Below are 16,996 nucleotides of genomic sequence, written 5' to 3'. Positions count from 1 at the left end.
TCTCTTCTCCACATTACCTGCAAGTCTACAACCTTACAATGGCTTCCTCGCCAAGAGACCACACAGCACAATCTCACGCACCTCCTCCTACTCCTTCGCTCTGCACTCGTCGAGGCCAGAGTCACCCCTGCCAACCTCGCTGGTGTCTGTTACACCAAGGGACCCGGTATGGACAGACTGCTCTAGGTTGCCGCCGCCTCCTCCAACCATAACTCCGCTCGAGCCTAGGCGCCCACCATGATAGGCTCCTCCTCATCATAGCCGCCTCCGTCCCTCCTCCCCAAATGACCAGGAGGGTCAGCAACCTCACTGTCTTCATCACGCCACCGACATCGACCAGCACCCCATGGGGCTCCTCACACCCACCGCCTAAGCCCTGTGGTTGGATTTCTCCACCCTGACCCCGCACAAGGTTTCTCTGTCGTCGATGTTTCCCTCGCTGTCTCTGGTGCCCAAGAATCCCGCAACCCTGCCCACGGTGCCAGTGGTCTTCACCTAGCCCTCGCTGCCCGTGAAAGTCTCGCTGCCCCCGATGCATGTGCCACCGCCACCGCACATAGGTGTTCGTGGTGTCCGACCTCCACACCTACTACTTGGAGAACATGGAGCGGGTGCGGTGGCTCCCGACCGAGGTTAGGGCGCAGGGTGGCGGGGGAGGGGTGGACACGCTCGTCGTGGCCAAGGACGTGGCCAAGACGTAGGACAACTTCGCGCACACCATGGAGGTGCTCATGGAGCGGTTCGGGGTCGTCTTCTACATGTCTGGGAACCATGACCTCTGGCTTCGCTGTGAGTTCGGCCGCTACGTGAGTCCATTCCTCCTCTATTTCCCACCCCCTTCCTTATCTGCCTCTTCCTCTCCGCATTATGTGTGCTACAAGCAGGGTGTTTAACGAAACGCCTTGGTGTAGTTGTTCCGGCGTATGCTATTGCTTAGTGAGTCCTCTCCTCTCAAAGCCGATGTAGCTATCTATGGACTACCACTGAGTCTGATCAAATTGTGTATTAGAACGTCTGTCTGGTAGTGCTTGCCATTGGGTAGTGAGCTGCTTAGAATGCCTATTTTTGATGTAATGGGTTATCAATGCCTGTTTTGCTTGTTGTGTTTATAGCAATCATATCTATCTAAACTGCATTTCAGGTTTTAATGTAGTAATATACTGATAATATTATTTGTGGTCTTCACATATTAGTAGTTGTTGGAACTTGGGAGGGTTATCTTTAAATAACTTTGTGCAAATTATTATCTAACACCTTGCTGTAGAGCATATAACTGAAAAGGATGAAATGGAGGGTGTACTTCTAGATGAACCATGTCTAGACAATATATTTGTGTTCTTATTTGAGTACAACATTGATCTTATATGCTAATACAAATTATTGGTGGGGCTCTCTCGGTTTCTCAATCTCTTTCTTTCAGATGGATTCGCTGGAGAAACTGACTACATTGCTTGATGCGTGTAGTGATCTGGGTGTGGATACAGACCCAAGAATGATAGGTGACTTGGGAATCATACCTTTATATTCATGGTATCACAAATTTGTTCAATTTTCCTTACTTCACATTACATTTCCAACCATATTATAGTGCACTATGTTCTCCAGGGTCATCCTGTTTTCTCATTTGGCTTAATTTCCTTCCAGAGCTTTGATAAGAAAAAGGATTTTAACCGTATGCATGTTCCTTCATTAGAGATGGTAAGTTGGTCTTTCTGTGATTCACTGTTATAGTGTTCGCAAGTAGCATCAATTGAGTATTTAAGATATCTTAACATTAGTTTCTTTATGAGTATATACAATATGCTTTCCAATAAGAAATTCCATTGCAAGTTTTGCATCTCTGATCGGGAACTCATTCTGTGACATGAATGGCAAAAGCATTATTAGATTGCTACTTTTGCTTACAATGTTATCTGAATTTCATTTTAGCAAGAGGCTTGCGTGATTTATTTTGTGAAGTTGGGTATTTCAACATTAAATTTCTAATTATAAGAACTAAACTTACAGAAGCACTATAAGGACTACAATATACAATACAATAAATTACATTGATACACACACTCTCTCTCTCAAGAATAGCGAACAAATCCTCCTGGTATATAAGTTAATGGTTTTGTATGATCTATACAAAGGTTGTAGGACCTGCTACCAATTTTAGAATGTAAGTTTGTAGATGGAGATGTTGGATTGCTGCAAACCTGAAGCTCCAAAAAGTATTGAAAAGGCATGAATGTCAACTTCAAAGAAAGTTGGATGCTTGAAGGGATGATAAAATTCTTGATATTTTGGATGCTGCACCCCTGATTGAAAAGATAACTCATATCAATGTGCAACTTGCTTAGGGTTAGTATTGAAAATCGGTTGGGTTGTGTTCTGTTACTTTGCATGTGTTTATAAAAATATTTCATTATTAGCTTAATACCTTATGATTCCCATATTTGGCTAGCACTGATTTGCTTCATATCTTTGATTGTTATATCCAATTTGCATTGGTAGGGCCTGCTACCAGTTTTAGAACGCAAGTTTATGGATGGAGATGTTGGATTGCTACAAACCTGAAGCTCCAGAAAACATTGAAAAGGCATGGATGGCAACTTTAAAGAAAGATGGCTGCTCGAGGGGATGATAAAATTCATGATATCTTAGAGGTTGCATCCCTGACTGAAAGGGTAACTCCTTGCAATGTGCAACTTGCTTAGGGTTAGTATTGGAAAATCGGTTGTGTTGTGTACTGTTACTTTGCATGTGCTTATCAAAAATATTTCATATTGGCTTAATACCTTATGATTCCCTCAGTTTAGCTAGCACCGATTTACTTCATATCTTTGATTGTTATATACAATTTGCATTAGTATTTTTGGTGAAGGGATCCCTTTAGTGAAAAATGCTCAAGAGAAAACCACTCTTCATACTATCTTTTTAGCATTATTGAAAATTTTAGAAATCGTGGCAATGCACGGGCACCTTACTATCATGTAGTTACGAAATAATTGAGAATATTGCTATGATATATATACCATTGCAACGCACATGTATTATACTATCTAAATCTATGAAAAGAAACCTCATATAAATCAGCAATTAGTGCTGTCGTAGTTTGCTGGTATCCTTGGTGTCGTCGTCTGGTTCGAAGAGGATGCTGTGGGTGGTGACTACAAGATGTTCAATAGAAGTCCGTAGTGCCATATTGCCATCAAAGCTGAAAACATTATATTGCGTAGCGCCTGTAAGGCATCCGATGGATTGGCTCAAATAGCACCGATCTAGTTGAGCTTGGTTTCAATCTTTTCTTCTTTTTATTTCCACGTGATATTCACTGTTTCATGTTATCGTACTCTAGTTCCGACCATCAATTTTGGTAATTCTGCATAGTTTTATTTAACAAATTTTTAACGTCCGTTACAATGCACGAGCAGAAAACTATTTTTATCTAAAGTGGATGACAATTAGGATAAAGACTTGATAATTTTAATAATTGTTTCTCCATTTCTTTAGTAAAAGCAAGGTTAGGACTCCTTATAACTATAAGTGATCTGCTGCAGGTTTATATTTACCTAAATTAGTTTTTCCTTCTATTTCTCTTCTTTTCTCTTATACTTCAAAAATCCTAATCCATATATCGTCAGTCCGCACCTTCGTCCGCCCGTTCCCCTCACACGCTGATAGGTGGGCCCATGTGATCTATCCTTCTCTCGCCTCCTCCCTGCCCACTCACCATATTTGCTCCCTCTCTCGCCTTTTTTCATCGTGAGTCGCCGCGTGTCCTGTGTAACTAGGATAATAGCATATAAGAAGGGATCACCGTTGGTCTCCCGATAGGCGCAGACGTTGAACAGCCACGCGAGGTCGCATCGTTTGTCCTCAACCTAGATACCGACATCCGCTCATTGTTAACTATTCAATAACCACAACACATATCATAACATAAAATTATTTAATTACTGTTGTAACACATGAGCCCGTACCGTTTAAAAATGAAATCAAACTTGATGCTTCTGACCCGCGAGTTGCGGGCGCAGATCTTGAAGGAGCCCCTGCCTCGCGGTCGCGGGAAGCGACCGGCCGCACCGCTCCCCTCGCCCCTGCCGGCTTCCTCTGTGTTTCCCTTCTCGCCGTTTGGGCGTTGGCGCACGTGGGTGGAAACCCGCTGGACTGGATCTGGACGTTTTCGTTTTTGTCGACGGAACAGACAGATCGAAGCCGGCGCGCGGCCCATAACCCCGGCGCTTTCTAGCCCAAATGCCGACACCTACAGGCCCATAGCCCACATAGCCCGAGCAGCTGGGCCCTGACGCCTTGGGGAAGACGAGGTGGCGCGTGTCAGCACTTGCCGGCATGCTGCCGGCTGTCGCTGCGAGTTTCTGACCGTGCCGCCGTCGCGGCTCGCAGGCGGCCCGTGAATTGATTGATGCGGGCGTGCAGCGGCGCGGCAGGCCGGCAGCTGCTCTGCTCTGCTCCAAACTTGGGCGTATAAAATGGTTGCGCTGCGCTTCTCCATCTGAAACTCTGAATGCCCTACGTTGATATGGGTCGGTAGGGAGTCGAATGGACAGCCTAGGTTTCTAGGAGCACGGTCAACTCCTCCAAAGATGTGCCATCTGTGTAGTTCACACACTGCACTGGTTTCCGGTCTAGTTTTGTTAGGATAATCGAATTGATGTGCACATCTTTGATGCTCCGTTAAGTTGGAGGTCAAGTAGATACTGCAAGGACAGTCAAGTTAGTCAAAGTTTCTTGTTGGTAACCATCCTATGGCTTGGGCGAAATGATCATAGCGTGTCGCATGCTTGCATCAGTGGATAAGTGAAGGAGATTAATGTTATAGTAGCGGGCTAATCTGGGGTATTATATATGTATGTATGTATATGTTTTATATTTGTGTTGGTCAACTTTTTTTTAGTTTTGACCGTCAATAGTTAAAGAGTTATGGAGATCGACATTATAATTAATGTTACTAGATCTTTTTAGAAAAAGGGAGTTTCTTTCATTAAGTTCCGGTCTCTACATTCAAGGATGTATCTGACCGTTTCTTATTACAAAAGCTGTTGCTTTGGGATAAACTCTGTCTTCCAAAAGCCAACACACGACACAATGAAAAAGGAGATTTAACCAAATAGACATGTTCATCATTAAACACTTAATCTATTGCTAAACATTCATCCAAATTTGGCGAAAATGTCCATTGAGGTGGTCTCCAAACGACGACATGACACCCTCATCAAGTCTCTTTCCTCCTTTTGGAGTAGTGATCAAAAGCGAATTCAACACGTGCTCTTGTAGATAACCTGCATAGAAAAGTGTTTTGGTTTTCTGTAAAAAACAACATCCTTCTGTATAAATACTTTACTTTTAAAAACAACATCTGTCAAAAATATTTTACTAGATCTATCATGAAAAATAATTTTAAAATATACTATTCTCTTTATTGGAAATCACATATTTCATAGAAATGTTGGTTAGAGTGTTATCTTGGAAACCATATAAATGTCCTAAATGACTTATATTTTGAATCAATGTGAGTAGGCCTAAGCGAGAGAACATGCCTATTTCCTTAGAGGTTTACTTCCTCTTGTATCACAAGATGGAGGGAGTAATTGATAGTAATAGGTTTTTACGCCATATTGTTATCAAATTAATGGTACAAGACCCGCCTTAGTATTACTCTTATATGTTACCGAGAGTGAAAAAGTGGCATACATTTATAAAAAATTAAGGTTATAATTGTTACAGATTAATATCATGGTATTAGCATCCGGCCGCACGCACGGACACTTGATGCTAACATGACTAATTTACTCTATTTCACAATGGTTGTCCATGGTCTCCCCATTGATCTGTTTCCACAAGATTATAATGTCTTTCTCAATGAGAGGGCAATTGTGACTAATTATAGTAAGGGAATTTTCGTGGAAACGAAGGATCTTACAGGAGTATCCGTTTCAAAATATTTATCCATGGAAGAAATCAAGAGTGTAGTTGTTACAATGTTTCCACTCCTTGCCCCTAATTAAATGCTTTGAAAGACTAAAATTGGTTGTGCTATATATGCCATTTAGTAGGGGTATTTTATACTAACACTCTCTTACATCTAGTACTCACTTGGTTAGTGCATATGGTGGGCTGTGGACAAATATTGTAAAATGGAGTGAGTATTCAATATTCACCGTTCGGGGTATATGGTCCCGATCCTATATATGAACTTGGCACGTACTAGGTAGAAACCCCACATCCAGGAGTTCAATTTTTGTGTTCTAGATTAGGCTTTACTGTATTAATTGCATGTACATATCACATATGCCATTTCAATTCCCTGGAGCTGCAACTTGATGTATGATTATTCCTATTAGCGAGACCATTATTTAACCTGTGTTGAACTGCCTTATTATACATGATACTGATCTTAATTATCACATGATCCTAATCGTTGGTCCAATCAATAAGTGTGGTTCCAATATTTGTACAGTGGAAATAGTACCTCTTGCTCTTGTTGCCATGAGAGATGTGGCACTTTGCTCTTGGCTTGTCCACGTGATTGTTTGATCATCTAATTAATGAAAATGAATAAACACCGTCCAAACCGAACGCCGTTGAACACTAGTTTCCATGTGGGGATCGAGTGAGCGGAACAGAGAAAAAGGATGGCACTGCTGCACTCTCAGATCTCGCCAGGAAAGAGAGAAAAAACTTCAGAGATCTAAGCGTCTGTCGTGCGCGTACTACTGACATTGACAAGGAGAGCTCCTCCATTGCTAGTTTGGGACAAGCACTGCCCAGTGCGACCCTACGAGGATTGGGCTGTCCTTAGTTCCGTCTTTGATGAAGGATATATTTGTGGTCCTCCGATCCAACTTAATGCGCACATATATACACATCTACCTGCTCATGGATATAGGATCAGAGGGTGCATGCAGTAGAAAAAATGAACTGGTTAAGAGGTAGTAAAATTTGCAGGGCTGGGGACATGTACTTTCTAGTAGATGCGTCATACATTTGTAGGTCGGAGAACACATGCATCATGCATGCGATGCGACATAAAGTGGGGTTGGCACCTTGTTGCTTAGTATTTTCTTACCTTTTTTTTTCTCGTCTACTTGTGCACTCACGCTGCCTGGAGAAACATATAGATAGCTAGGACGTCGGAGCGTGGTGGTCCTCATGCCAATGTTGATATTTGGAATTACGTAGCTAGAAATGAGAATGAAAATGTATGTACAGAATGGTATTCATTGTAAAAGATCCCATATATACTTGCCTGTTGAATTTTGTAAAATTATGCAGGAATATTCAAATTTACAATTTTGATACGTATCAAGTTTGCACCCTATAAAGGACCATAACTAATTTGAGCATGGAGGTGGTCAAAATTATTTTTTCTAAGGAACCCTTTAATATTTTCATGTTTCTTGAAAAATTCAATTATAAATATTTAATAATCAAATATTAATATTGATGAGGATTTAATAATTAAGGATTTACTAGAAATATGGTATATCCTGAAGATAGATCACTATCATATACATGCCCTTCATCCGATATGATAGGTTTCAGAATCGTCACAAGGTAACTAAGATATGTATTGATATTCCAGACAGATCATCGTGTTCCACATGAAAATCATCCCTGAATTAGGAAGAAGTCCTTCAAATATATTCATAAGTAATATAATCCGAGAAGGTTACATTTAGAGACTCTGAGTATGGTACGTCTCCCCGACCAAACTATGTAAGGAGGAGAGAGGGTGCGTCCATCGGAGGAAGTGAGGTTCAAAGTCAGAAGCTGGACATACAATACGAAGTAAGCCTAGTTGGATAGAAGTAGAAAAAACCAATTGAAATCCACAGTAGATTCGAGCCACCTATAGATTCATCCTACAATAGGTTTATGATTTAGAACATAAGAGAATTCAACGAAATCCTTAGGATTAGGTATATACATACCCCCATTATAATTGTCTTCTTATAAGATGAACTATTATCCTAAGAGAGGCATAAACCTCTATAAAATATCGTGCGTCCTTCTTTTCGATACACACAGTTGATGACAAGATATCCTTATAATGGGCCACAAAAGATCCATATGTTTTGCAACAGAAGTTCGAAGTTCGTAATTCAACCACACATGTCCATAAAGACTAATTTTATCAAGACATAAACCGATCATGAAGAATAGTACTTTTCAGAAAAATGGTTCCCTTAGTTTCGTTATGTTTCTTATTTTCCCGAGAATTAGTCCGCAATATATGTCTATTGAGGGAATTCAAGAGTGCAGTTTATTATTGGTATATTTCTACATCTTACTCATTAGTTGCTGTCGAAGAGGTTAATAATTTAATAATGGTGTGTGGTTGTTTCACCTAACTTTCTTTATGTTTTGTAATTCTGTTTTTGGATATAGTAAAAGTTTTTTCCATAGTCCCTAAGTACAATCCAGGTGTAAAGGTGAGGCCAGAGCTAGTCAGAATTATTTCAAGCTTTTGGTCGACATCTCATGCTGGATAGTGGCAAGTTGATCATAACTATGGACCCCCTAAATGCTGGAGTAGTACTTGCATACAGTCGATCTCATTGGAATACCTTCTGCCCGGCCCTTGAGTTTCGTTTTTAAAAAAAAAACAGGATGACCAGAAAATTGTTCTTGGATCTAATTTGGTCCATTTAAACAGCCAATTTAGTAATGGAAAAAATCATTTGGCAGTAACACTTCGATAGCGGTAGTCCTACAGCATGTGAAATTAATATTTCCGAGACATTTTATTGTCTATTATGACACAGATGTTGTAACAAATTAAAACTATTCCCTCAATCAATGCATGTGTATCACGATTTTTCATCGAGAAAATAATATTTCGGGAATAAGCATATACTAAAACTCAAATTTCATAAAATTTCTAGGAGTACAACAGAGTCAGATATGGACAGCAGAGACGGGAGCGCCGTGCTTGGAATCACGAGGGCGCCCTGGGATCCCATCTTATCCTGCTCAGGTGGTTCCGTTCTGGCAATTTTGTTGTGCTATCCGGCCGGCCAGTTGCTCCCCTCGAGTGGTACAACTGCATCTCTCTGGTACAACTGCATGCTGTCAAATCCAATAACAAAAAAGATATCGTCCCTTGATGAGGTTGTCGCAGGGACCATGCATGCGATTTCGCGCAAACGTCCTACATAAATATGACGCTTTCCGAGCGTCCACATCTCCTCCAATGGGATCTTATCTTTACTGCGTGCAAGCCTGCAGATTAAGCTGCTTGAGAATTGAAAGCTCACCAAATGTAATTCCAGCTCGATCGATCGTCTGTTTTGTGTTTTCAGAAAAATGCATGTTGGCACTTCTAATTCGGAGTAGTGCATGCGTTTTAAAAACCTGATGATCTACAATTAACCACTAACAAGCTGGCTCTGCTGTTTAGTTTACCTAGCCAACAAGCTGCAGTAGTCTCGATCTAAAAGGTCAGGGTCACCTGAAAACAAATCAACACACCGTACGTGTCCTCTCCTTTCCTTATCTCTTAGCTCTCTACAGCTAGCTCCACACCCTGCTCTGTACTCTTTGTCGGTTTGGAGTAAGATAGAAGTAGTCCTGGCCATCGTTGAACTAAAGCTAGCTAGTTAGCCGGCCAGCAACCCCAAATCCCCAACTAATATGGTCCTGTGATCTCGTTGTATATAAATGAGAAGGGGAGGTTTGGTTTGAACGCTCCTCTTCTCAACCATCGATATGATCCCGACAACTAGTAGCTTGCTAGTGAGCTCCTAGATCCGTCGGTGCCGGCCGGTTGGTATCATTTAATCGATCGCTCCTCTGTATGATCTCATTGCCAGAACCCTAGCTAGTTTCATCGGCCATTAGCAAGCTTACCACGTACGTCTTGTAATAATCCATTTTGCTGCACGTACAAATATTAGGGTGTGTGCGTGTCCAAGAAATGTGCAAAGCTAAGGCTAGCTAGACTTAGTACGGAAGTACGTACTACATGCATGGTTATTACCTAGTCGCTCCATTTTTCTAGCTCCACCTGCCAAGAGTTTGTACTCTTGTGAGTGGACGCATGCGTCGGAGACCAAAAGCAAAATTATCAGGCGTACTTTTTGTTCAGATACAAGACAAGCAGAGAACATACACACATGGCCAGGCCCGACACTCACATGTTTAAGGCTAAAAGAATCAGTTGATCAGATGGACGATATATGGCCCGCAGCTACTAGCTCGATCCAAAGAAAAGGTATGTCCTGGTGTAGGATCCAGAACGGCAATTAGAGAAGGATAATAAAAGTCTTATAAATTTCTTATGAAATAGATGATATATTTCTTATTCATCCAACGCTCTTAAAAAAAACATACAAACGGAAGCATAAAATTTAGATAAAACGAGAAAGAAAATTCTAAGTCAACATGACTCTACGAATGGAATATGAACCATATGCTCTATTCAAAACTATTCCATGTCTTTGAGCATAAAAACTTGAAACTTGAATAAAGAACAAAGCAAAATGATAGTCACTTAAAGAAACAACTCTCCAAGTTGATGGTTTAGAGATAAGGGGATTCAAGACCCTCTTAATTACATGAGTATATGAACGTTTATGTCTCTATTAATAAGAAGAACAACTTTCCAAGGTTGAAAAATCGCAGCTCAAAGGCAATAACAAAAATCACAACCGAAAAAGAAAAACTTGCAAACTTGCAAAAGAATCAATAGAGAGAGACTAGAAGAAGAGGAATTCAAGCATATGCAAAAATATAAACTTCATTACTCAAAAAGATCAACCCTATTTTAGACGGATTATAAGGATTTTTCTCTTAAAAACTCTCGCCTATTACATAATCTAAGCACTCATCTTTCTCTTATCTAAAACCCTAGCACTAGGCTCTCAAATGGGTGGCACAAGAGACTCAAGTGGTTGGTACAAACTCTCTCATAGCTTATCCCTCTATTTATAGACCTAGAAAATTTGACCCCTAGTTTCTTAGCTTGTTACCAAAATACCTGTCTCTTATAGTACATTCTTACCTAACACTGATGATATTTTGGTCCATTTTTTCTCCATCCATCGAACGGGAGCATCGCCTTTACTTAGCTTCGCCTCAACGCAAGCTTCGTGATGGTGTCACATACTCCTCCAGTCCTTACACGGTTTTGAGGCCCAACCGTAAAACGCTCTGCACGCATCTTAAAGCATGACTCGCCACTTGGTTACACCTTAAGCAAGCACTTTAATATTGACACGTGTACTCTATCTTACGATCCTGACCGCTGACAAGTCTCTCCCGCTCCCGATCTCTCAGGCCACCTTGTCACTTGCATTGACATCCCTTTCGCTTTACTTTGTCAACACACTGTCTTCATCCTCTATTTCATACTTTGCTTGACCTCTACGTATATAGCTAGGATCACCCTTGATTCCGTTTGATCTCCTTGATCATTCGGCACAAAGCACCCGCTTAGCCCTGATCACCCGCTGGCGATCGCCAAGTTGCATTCGTCGCATGCACACCATGAGACAAGCAAATATATTTCTCCAACTCCAACTCTAGTTAGTCCATAATCAAAATGCTCAAAAGTAATCTAAAACTCGACAAACTAAATCGACAACCTTGTTAATCACTTATCACATATAAACCAAGACACATTTTAACTTCAGCGTCAAGGTAGCCATCGGCGTCGCCAATGGCTTGGTCCGGATCAAGCACAGTCGAGGTAGTCATCGGTGTCGCCAAGGGCTTCGCGTCGCTCATGTCAAACTTTCTCAGCAGCTCCTTGGTGTACTTCATCTAGTGGACGAATATACCCTGCTTGCGTTGCTTGATTTGAAGTCTAAGAAAGAAGTTGAGTTCGCCCATCATCGATATCTCAAACTCCTTACTCATACTTTTTGTAAACTTGGCCACAAGTGCATGATAAGAAAAACACTTTTGACATCCATTTGATACAGCTTAAAACCCTGGGATGTCACAAATGCAAGGAGGATTTTAATTGCTTATAGCCTAGCTGCCGGTGCAAAGGTCTCTCCAAAGCCTATCCCCTCTATTTGAGTAAAATCTCGAGCCACTAGTCTAGCTTTATTTCTCACTACAGACCCATCCTCCCCTGTTTGTTTTTGAAAATCTATTTTTTGCCTATGGTGTGAACATTAGGAGGTGACTCTATAAGAACCCAAACTTGGTTTCTCTCGAAGTTTTTTTACTCTTCATGCATGACATTGACCTAATTTGAATCAGATAAAACATGTCTAACATCATGAGGCTCAAAAGAAGCGATGAATACATAATCAGTAAAATGAGCATGAGAAGCAAATTTGAACCTCGTTACCCTCTAATTGATGTTACCGATCATTGTCTGTGGAGGGTGTAACCGCCGAATGTGTTAAGAGACCTCACACCTTGAGAGAACCTCCACCTCAAACACAGCTGGTGCAAGCTCGAAAGCAGCTGAAGTGAAAGTAGAGGCTGCAAGCCTCTCTGCTGGAGTAGAAGAAGCAGGAGCCTATTCTAGAGCAGGTGCGGTCGAGGAAAGTAGTGGATCATCCTCGTCATCACCAAGAGATGGAATGTCGTCATCTATAAAGATGCTCTCGCTCATCTCCTGATCACTTACACATTTAAAAACAGAACTAGCACAGGGGGTTGACTCATAAAAAGTCACATCACACGATTTTATGATGGTGTTAGTGTCAAGATTGTAAATCTTGTAAGCATGACTATAAAGGGAGTTGACTCATCAAAAGTCATATCAGAGCTTTGCGCGATCATGGAGGAGGCCATCAGGTGTGGGATTTTGAGGCATTCTCTTGTGCATCTGAGCTAGGCATTCGTGAAGGTGAAGAGGAGAGGCATCAATGCTAGTCGAGTCGCGAATAAATGGGGAGGAGGTTGATTTGGAGAAAGCTTTTCTCTACTGGTACATTTCTATGATTCTTCTTGTTACCAATGTGATGCTTCATCAAGATGCACACACAGGAACAACTACAGATCCGGCTGACATAAACAATGATTCATCATCGATTTGCTTTTTGCATTTTGTATCGATTTGCCTATATATTGCTTCAGATTTGCAAAGAAAATAAATCAAATTGTTTTTTTAGGTTTGTTTATAGTTCTACCAAATTGCCCATACACTACTACAAATTTGCCAAATGAAATACATCAAATTGTTTTTCTATTTTATTTGCAGCCATCCTTATTGTGCTTCTCATAATCAACTATCTAGGTGTAAATCTTGCATTTATTTTGGCATTTTTCAATCTTAAACATAAGCACTATTGTTTTAAACAAAACAAATCTTTTTTTATTTGCTTTTTATGATCTTTGATTTCATACCAATTTGCTTGCATATTTGTTCCAATTTGCTTCTGAGTTCATTCTGGTTTGCTTAAAACTTTTAACGCAAATGCTTATCTAACTGGATGAACAGGAAAAGAACATATGGATTTTCCTTTTTTTTTATTTGGTTTTAGCGCATATTAAAGTGGATATGTAAACAATATGTTTGGAGCTCAGATCAAAAATATAATGGATGTTAAATATCCCATAAATAAAAAGATCAGTAGCATTCAAACTAAATTATACTAAATATGGATGTACATACTAAACTACTATAGGAATTTAGTCGCGTCCAACATGGCAACATCTCACTAGTGTTTGTCGTTGGCAAAACGAGCGCGCGACATGAGATCGAGACGAGGAGGAGCAGCGAGGCGCAGCAGCGCGCAGGCCGGCCGGATCGACCGAACCCCATCAGGTGGTGTACCGGTGTGGGGTTCGTCACCGGACGGCTAGCTAGAAATATGTGGGAGTACGTTATACGTGGGCGGCGCAGGGCCGGCAGGGGATCAGCGATGGGCGGGCAGGCGAACGCACGGCGGCAGGACGCGCGGCGTCGGAGATCAGGTCCCGGCTTAATTTGCATTGGTGCGTACGTGATTGCTGCCGGCCGGCCGTGCTGGCTATGCTAACTCGGTCAGGCCGGCAGTCATGCGACGACGCTGCCCATGCATGTGTGTCGTCGACCCATGCCGCATGTCGTCGACCCATGCATGGACCATGCGCGCGCGCGGTTCGATCGATCGACCCATGCTGCCGGCCGGCGCGCGGGTGCGTCTGAGTAGCGAGTAGCTGCCGGCCGGCCGTGTTTGTTATGCTAGCTCGGCCCGGCCGGTAGTCATGCCACGACGCTGCATGTGTCGTCGAAGTCACCGGACGGGGCAGGCTTGGCATGGGAATCCGTGACCAACGTGTTTAGTTACTGCTGTTATCTCAGCATGTGACACATCACTTTGTTGACTGGCTACATATGCATCCATATGCACGTACATCATGATTATAATATCTCTTTGTAATTTTGATTGTCTTCCTGATACGTGGTCCCTCCCCATCAACATTACGTGTACGTTAAGTCTTTTTAACTTCTTCAATTATACTCCATACATATACTATGTATTAGGGCTGGTAATTGGACTCGTGGGTTTGAGTACCTACGGGTTTTTGTACTCGATGTGTCCGGATTCGGGTTCAAATTTTCGTCCACAGATCTGACAGGTCGGGTACTTGAAATAGGTCGGGTCAGGCTTGGGTTTCTGAATTTGCCTACCGGTTAGGTTAGGTACCTATGAAACCTGGTACGGGTTATTTAATTTCAACTTTCTATCTGACCCGTTTGGTCCATCTACCATCCTAACTGCCAACACTCCTCTCTCTCTCTCTCTCTCTCTCTCTCTCTCTCTCTCTCTCTCCATCTATCTCTCTCTCACCGAGTCACCGGTTTGGACTCCCAGTGTCGGTCCCCGCCTCCCCGATTTGGACCCTCGCTGCCGTCACCCCGCTCCACGACCCACCAGCGCCGCCACGCGTAGCTACCACTGTTGCCCTGTGCCGCCACGCACTGGTGCCACCCTGCGTAGCTGCCGTCACCATGCGCGCCCCCACACCATTGTCGCTGTCGCCTTGTGCCGTTGCCGTTGCCGCCCCGCTCTGCCACGCTGAACTATCGTTGTTGCCCCATGCTACCACACATCGTCGTTGCTCTGTGCAGCTGTCACCGCCACGCACAACCGTTGTCGTCGCCGCCTTGCACCAACACCTCCCTGCGTAGCCGTCGCCTGATGCCCCCATCTCCATCGGCTTGCTGCTCAGAGGGAGATCTAGATTTGAGAGTGAAAACCCGATGGCACCTGAAACCCCACTGGTATCCAACGGGTGTGGGTTCATGTGCTAGTTTTTGTCCATTTTCTATATCGGGTGCGGGTCGGGTTGAGACTAGCAGGTTTCAGATCAAGTATGGTTTTGCTTCATCCAGACCCAACCCGATCTATTGTTAGCCTTCTATCCATTCCCCCATTGTGAGTATAACTTCGATTCCGGTCAATACAAACAATGTGAATTTTTTGAGTTGGCCTCGTGAAAGGAAGACCATAGAAGGTCCATCTATTTTTTTGAAGGCTCTGACTACCCATCAGTAAATTGAAATTCGATTAACCTCTCAATCACATATGTTATGGACGTTGGATAAGAATTCATCGATTGAGAGGTCATCTTGTCCCGTAAGTGCACAACCTTACGTAGCAAAGAAATGTGCCCAGCTACAGCACACCCCACCCCCAACGTTGTCCTCCTTCATGATCTGTAGTTGCTCCCTAACCCCACTACTTCTTGCCCCCACCGCCGTCCCCGCCCATCGCCCTTCTTTGACCCACGACAAGCATATGTCCCTTCACATCAACATTATGTACACGATAAGTACATAATACTATACACATTCACCCAAACGTACTCCACACAAATACATGTAGTATACATTCACCCCTTGTGAGGTTATAACTTTGATTCTGTTGGATACAAACATTGTGAATTTTTTGAGTAGGCCTCATGGTAGGCAGACCATAGAGGGACCATCCTTTTTTGAAGTGCTGACTACCCATCACTAAGCTGAAATTGGATTAACCTCTCAATCATATATATTATGGACATTCGATTAGAATTTATATTAGCGACCGAGAGGTCATCTTGTTCCTCAAGTGCACAGCCTTATGTAAAGAAAGAAAAGGTCCCTGGCCGCAAAACCACCACACCCTCACTACTTGTAGAAACTTCCACCATTGCCGGTTTTTAAACCGCATTGCGCAATCGGCAGTGAGATTAATTACCACAATAGGCAGTTATTATCATTGTCGGTTCATGGCATTAACTGACGGTGATAAATCTAAAAAAAGCTCACATTTACATATTCATCATTCGCATATCACATATGGTTCACACGTAATTCATCACTCACGTATGGTTTCATCATTTATTTATATAGAAATTGAAAAGTAGGTATTAATATATAACATTATATAGCTCAGCATCATTAAGGAGGATCTGTCTCTGTTATTGCAAAATGCGTGCGGGTAGGTGAAATACACCCTCTCTAAAAATATTTTGGTGGCTAATCCTATATATGGCAGAGGAAATTTCACAAAGACAAAGAGGGAGAAAGGTGACTCTAGTAGTTCTAGGATGAGCACCCTAGAAAAACTAATGCACCTTCCACCCATTGGTGAAATTTACCTTGCTATGATCTCTCAAAGTTTGGTGACTAATCCTATATATGCATGGCAGAAGAAATTTCATCCAGGCAGAGGGAGAAGGAAGGTGATACCAATAGTCTAGGATGAGCACCCTAGAAAACCTAATGAATCTTCATCTCCTCCTGCCCAGGTGAAATCCACACATATATGATCTCTTAGGCAAATCAAACATCAAAACATCGTTAGTCTCACAAACTTAAAAAGGGCCCTAGCTCAGAAGTACATGTCATAAAAATAGCAACATGTAAATTACCATAATTACACACTCTTTTATTCCTCACATCATAGAGTATGAGAGAGATTGAATAAGAAGATGCGTACCTATGATAGTCATGCTACTACCCTCAACCATATAAGTGTATATCATCATAAGCCCATGCTAATTCAACTAAAATTTCTATAATAGAAAATTAATCCACTAAAATCCTAAAATTCAC

Source organism: Phragmites australis, chromosome 4 (assembly GCF_958298935.1).
Source record: "Phragmites australis chromosome 4, lpPhrAust1.1, whole genome shotgun sequence".
NCBI classification, from domain to species: Eukaryota; Viridiplantae; Streptophyta; class Magnoliopsida; order Poales; family Poaceae; genus Phragmites; species Phragmites australis.
This window is presented reverse-complemented; position numbering follows the sequence as displayed.